This window comes from Arachis hypogaea, chromosome 4 (assembly GCF_003086295.3).
Source record: "Arachis hypogaea cultivar Tifrunner chromosome 4, arahy.Tifrunner.gnm2.J5K5, whole genome shotgun sequence".
Lineage (NCBI taxonomy): Eukaryota > Viridiplantae > Streptophyta > Magnoliopsida > Fabales > Fabaceae > Arachis > Arachis hypogaea.
The window spans coordinates 13067505-13073604 of NC_092039.1; the positions used below are offsets into that span (position 1 = coordinate 13067505).

At 40.4% G+C, this 6100-nt stretch overlaps 1 non-coding gene across 1 annotated transcript; it reads left to right on the forward strand.

The window, feature by feature from the left end:
- The first annotated feature begins 3126 nt into the window (after nucleotides 1-3126).
- Nucleotides 3127-3234, forward strand: LOC112798582 (small nucleolar RNA R71). The gene has a single exon (XR_003200189.1). It is a non-coding gene; the product is annotated as a small nucleolar RNA R71 (small nucleolar RNA).
- The last annotated feature ends 2866 nt before the right edge of the window (nucleotides 3235-6100 follow it).

Genomic DNA, 6100 nt, shown 5'->3' on the forward strand with positions numbered 1-6100 from the left:
ACATCAAACTAGTTAAGCTAGTTTTAAAGATGAATTCGAAATCCTGTTCTTCTTGTTCTTTTGTAATAAAAACAGTTTTCATTTAATAAAGGTGATGGATTCATAGGACATTCATAACTTTAAGGCATAGACACTAAGACACTAATGATCACAAGACACAAACATAGTTAAACATAAGCATAAAATTTGAAAAACAGAAAATAAAGAACAAGGAAATTAAAGAACGGGTCCACCTTAGTGATGGCGGCTTGTTCTTCCTCTTGAAGATCCTATGGAGTGCTTGAGCTCCTCAATGTCTCTTCCTTGTCTTTGTTGCTCCTCTCTCATTATTCTTTGATCTTCTCTAATTTCATGGAGGAGGATGGAATGTTCTTGGTGCTCCACCCTTAGTTGTCCCATGTTGGAACTCAATTCTCCTAGGGAGGTGTTGATTTGCTCCCAATAGTTTTGTGGAGGAAAGTGCATCCCTTGAGATGAATCTCTCCATCTCCCATGACTCGGAGGTGGAAGCTTTTGCCTTCCCTTTCCTCTTTCTAGAGGTTTCTCCGGCCTTGGATGCCATAAATGGTTATGGGAAAACAAAAAGCGATGCTTTTACCACACCAAACTTAAAAGGTTTGCTCGTCCTCGAGCAAAAGAAGAAAGAAGAGAGTAGAAGAAGAAGAAATGAAGGGGATGGGGGAGGCTTTGTGGTTCGGCCAAAGGGGGAGAAAGAGTGTTTATGTTGTGTGAAAATGAAGGAGTGAAGATGGGTTTATATAGGGGTGGGGGGGTAGGGTTCGGCTATGGGAGGGTGGGTTTGGTTGGGAAAGTGGTTTGAATTTGGATGGTGAGGTAAGTGGGGTTTTATGAAGGATGGATGTGAGTGGTGAAGAGAAAGATGGGATTTGATAGGTGAAGGGTTCTTGGGGAAGAGGTATTGAGGTGATTGGTGAATGGGTGAAGAAGAGAGAGTGTGGTGGGGTAGGTGGGGATCCTGTGGGGTCCACAGATCCTGAGGTGTCAAGGAAAAGTCATCCCTGCACCAAGTGGCGAGCAAAATTGCTTTTCATGCCAATTCTGGCATTAAACGCCGGGCTGGTGCCCACTTCTGGCATTTAACGCCAAGTTCTTGCCCTTTTCTGGCGTTTAACACCAGTCTGGTGCCCCTTTCTGGCGTTAAACGCCCAGAATGGTGCCAGACTGGGCGTTAAACGCCCATCTGCTAGCCTTACTGGCGTTTAAACGCCAGCAAGATCTTCCTCCAGGGTGTGCTGTTTTTCTTTCTGTTTTTCATTCTGTTTTTGTTTTTTCAATTGATTTTGTGACTTCTCATGATCATCAACCTACAAAAGACATAAAATAACAAAGGAAAATAGATAAAATATAAAACATTGGGTTGCCTCCCAACAAGCGCTTCTTTAATGTCAGTAGCTTGACAGAGGACTCTCATGAAGCCTCACAGATGCTTAGAGCAACATTGGAACCTCCCAACACCAAACTTAGAGTTTGAATGTGGGGGTTCAACACCAAACTTAGAATTTGGTTGTGGCCTCCCAACACCAAACTTAGAGTTTGACTGTGGGGGCTCTGTTTGGCTCTGTTTTGAGAGAAGCTCTTCATGCTTCCTCTCCATGATGACAGAGGGATATCCTTGGGCCTCAAACACAAAGGATTCTTCATTCACTTGAATGATCAATTCTCCTCTATCAACATCAATCACAGCCTTTGCTATGGCTAGGAAGGGTCTGCCAAGGATGATGGATTCATCCATGCACTTCCCAGTCTCTAGGACTATGAAATCAGCAGGGATGTAATGGTCTTCAACTTTTACCAGAACATCCTCTACAAGTCCATAAGCTTGTTTTCTTGAATTGTCTGCCATTTCTAGTGAGATTTTTGCAGCTTGCACCTCAAAGATCCCTAGCTTCTCCATTACAGAGAGAGGCATGAGGTTTACACTTGATCCTAGGTCACACAAGGCCTTCTTGAAGGACATGGTGCCTATGGCACAAGGTATTAAGAACTTCCCAGGATCCTGTCTCTTTTGAGGCAGTTTCTGCCTAGACAAGTCATCCAATTCTTTGGTGAGGAAAGGGGGTTCATCCTCCCAAGTCTCATTACCAAATACCCTGTCATTTAGCTTCATGATTGCTCCAAGGTATTTAGCAACTTGCTCTTCAGTGACATACTCATCCTCTTCAGAGGAAGAATACTCATCAGAGCTCATGAATGGCATAAGTAAATTCAATGGAATCTCTATGGTCTCAGTGGGAGCCTCAGATTCCCATGGTTCCTCATTAGGGAACTCATTGGAGGCCAGTGGACGTCCATTGAGGTCTTCCTCAGTGGCGTTCACTGCCTCTTCCTCCTCTCCTAATTCGGCCATGTTGATGGCTTTGCACTCTCCTTTTGGATTTTCTTCTGTATTGCTTGGAAGAGTACTCGGAGGGAGTTCAGTAATTTTCTTGCTCAGCTGACCCACTTGTGCCTCCAATTTCTAATGGAGGACCTTGTTTCAGTCATGAAACTTTGAGTGGTTTTGATTAGATCAGAGACCATGGTTGCTAAGTCAGAGGTGTTCTGCTTAAAGTTCTCTGTCTGTTGCTGAGAAGATGATGGAAAAGGCTTGCCATTGCTAAACCTGTTTCTTCTACCATTACTATTGTTGAAACCTTGTTGAGGTCTCTGTTGATCCTTCCATGAGAGATTTGGATGATTTTTCCATGAAGGATTATAGGTGTTTCCATAGGATTCTCCCATGTAATTCACCCCTTCCATTGAAGGGTTTTCAGGATCATAAGCTTCTTCTTCAGATGAAGCTTCCTTAGTACTACCTGGTGCACTTTGCATTCCAGACAGACTTTGAGAAATCAAATAGACTTGCTGAGTCAATATTTTGTTCTGGGCCAATATGGCATTCAGAGTATCAATCTCAAGAACTCCTTTCTTTTGATTAGTCCCATTGTTCACAGGATTCCTTTCAGAAGTGTACATGAATTAGTTATTTGCAACCATTTTAATCAGCTCTTGAGCTTCTGTAGGCGTCTTCTTCAGATGAAGAGATCCTCCAGCAGAGCTATCCAAAGACATCTTGGACAGTTCAGACAGACCATCATAGAAAATACCTATGATGCTCCATTCAGAAAGCATATCAGAGGGACACTTTCTGATTAATTGTTTGTATCTTTCCCAAGCTTCATAGAGGGATTCTCCTTCCTTCTGTCTGAAGGTTTGGACTTCCACTCTAAGCTTACTCAATTTTTGAGGTGGAAAGAACTTTGCCAAGAAGGCATTGACTAGCTTTTCCCAAGAGTTCAGGCTTTCTTTAGGTTGTGAGTCCAACCATATTCTAGCTCTGTCTCTTACAGCAAAAGGGAATAGCATAAGTCTGTAGACCTCAGGGTCAACCCCATTAGTCTTGACAGTGTCACAGATTTGCAAGAATTCAGCTAAAAACTGATGAGGATCTTCCAATGGAAGTCCATGGAACTTGCAATTCTGTTGCATTAGAGAAACTAATTGAGGCTTAAGCTCAAAGTTGTTTGCTCCAATGGCAGGGATGGAGATGCTTCTCCCATAGAAGTCGGGAGTAGGTGCAGTAAAGTCACCCAGCACCTTCCTTGCATTGTTGGCATTGTTGTTGTTTTCGGCTGCCATGTGTTCTTCTTCTTTGAAGATTTCTGTTAGGTCCTCTACAGAGAATTGTGCCTTAGCTTTTCTTAGCTTTCGCTTCAAGGTCCTTTCAGGTTCAGGGTCAGCCTCAACAAGAATGCTTTTGTCTTTGCTCCTGCTCATATGAAAGAGAAGAAAACAAGGAAATATGGAATCCTCTATGTCACAGTATAGAGATTCCTTGAGGTGTTAGAGGAAAAGAAAAATGGAAGGAAGAGTTAGAAAATTCGAACTTATCAAGAAAGATGGAGTTCGAATTGTGCATTAAGAAATAATGTTAGTCCATAAATAAAAGGATGTGAGAAGAGGGGAAGAAATTTTCGAAAATTAAGTAAAAGATTTTGAAAACATTTTGAAAAACTTTAATTGATTTTTGAAAACCATGATTGAGAAAGAAGTAGAGTGATTTTTGAAAAAGATTTTGAAATTAGAAATCAAAAAGATATGATTGAAAACTTATTTTGAAAAAGATGTGATTAAGAAGATATGATTGAAAAGCAATTTAAAAAGATTTGATTTTAAGAATTAATGACTTGGCTAACAAGAAAAGATATGATTCAAACATTAAACCTTTCTCAACAGAAAAGGCAACATACTTGAAATGTTGAATCAAATCATTAATTGATAGAAAGTATTTTTGAAAATAGAAAGAAATTGATTTTGAAAAAGATTTGATTGAAAAGATTTGATTTGAAAAAGATTTGATTTTGAAGAATATTGAAAACTTGAAAAAAAATTTGAATTGAAAACAGAATCTTCCCTTTTGTGCCATCCTGGCGTTAAACGCCCAGAATGGTGCACATTCTGGCGTTTAACGCCCAAACTACTACCCTTTTGGGCGTTAAACGCCCAGCCAGGCACCCTGGCTGCCGTTTAAACGCCAGTTTGCCTTCCTCACTGGGCGTTTTGAACGCCCAGCTTTTTCTGTGTAGTTCCTCTGCTGTATGTTCTGAATCTTCAATCCTCTGTATTATTGACTTGAAAAGACACAAATTAAAAATATTTTTGGATTTTTAATAATGAGGAATAATCAAAATGCAACTAAAATCAAATAACAATGCATGCAAGACACCAAACTTAGCAGTTTGTATACTACTGACACTGACAAAATGAGAATGCATATGAGACACACAAAACACTCAAGTCAAGGAAATTTAAAGATCAGAGCAATGAAATCATCAAGAACATCTTGAAGATCACTTAAGACACATGAATAAATGCAAAAAGAACATTAACATGCAATTGACACCAAACTTAAAATGAGACTCTAGACTCAAACAAGAAATTTTTGGATTTTATGATTTTGTAATTTTTTTGTGCTTTTTCGAAAATTAAGTGGAAAAGAAAATAAAGGTATCAAAATTCTTAATGAAAATTCCAGGAATCATGCAATGCTAGTCTAAGACTCCGGTCCAGGAATTAGACATGGCTTCATAGCCAGCCAAGCTTTCAAAGAAAGCTCCGGTCCAAAACACTAGACATGGCCAATGGCCAGCCAAGCCTTAGCAGATCACTGCTCCAACAGCAAGATTGATAGAAATCAACAAGCTCTTGTGATGATAAGTTGAAACCTCGGTCCAATAAAATTAGACATGGCTTCACAGCCAGCCAGACTTCAACAGATCATCATGAAACTCTAGAATTCATTCTTAAGAACTCTGAAGAAAAAAATACCTAATCTAAGCAACAAGATGAACCGTCAGTTGTCCATACTCGAACAATCCCCGGCAATGGCGCCAAAAACTTGGTGCACGAAATTGTGATCAATACTTTTCACAACTCAAATAATCCCCGGTGATGAACCCAAAAACTTGATGTTCAATACCATGGCATAAGCACAACTTCGCACAACTAACCAGCAAGTGTACTGGGTCGTCCAAGTAATAAACCTTACGCGAGTAAGGGTCGATCCCACAGAGATTGTTGGTATGAAGCAAGCTATGGTCACCTTGTAAATCTTAGTCAGGCAAACTCAAATGGTTATGAATGATGAATAAAACATAAAGATAAAGATAGAGATACTTATGTAATTCATTGGTAGGAATTTCAGATAAGCGTATGAAGATGCTTGGTCCCTTCCGTCTCTTTGCTTTCCTACTGTCTTCATCCAATCCTTCTTACTCATTTCCATGGCAAGCTGTATGCAAGGGTTTCACCGTTGTCAGTGGCTACCTCCCATCCTCTCAGTGGAAATGTTCAACGCACCCTGTCATGGCACGGCTATCCAGCTGTCGGTTCTCGATCATGTCGGAATAGAATCCAGTGATTCTTTTGCGTCTGTCACTAACGCCCCACAATCGCGAGTTTGAAGCTTGTCACAGTCATTCAATCATTGAATCCTACTCAGAATACCACAGACAAGGTTTAGACCTTCCGGATTCTCTTGAATGCCGCCATCAATTCTAGCTTATACCACGAAGATTCCGGTTAAAGAATCCAAGAGATA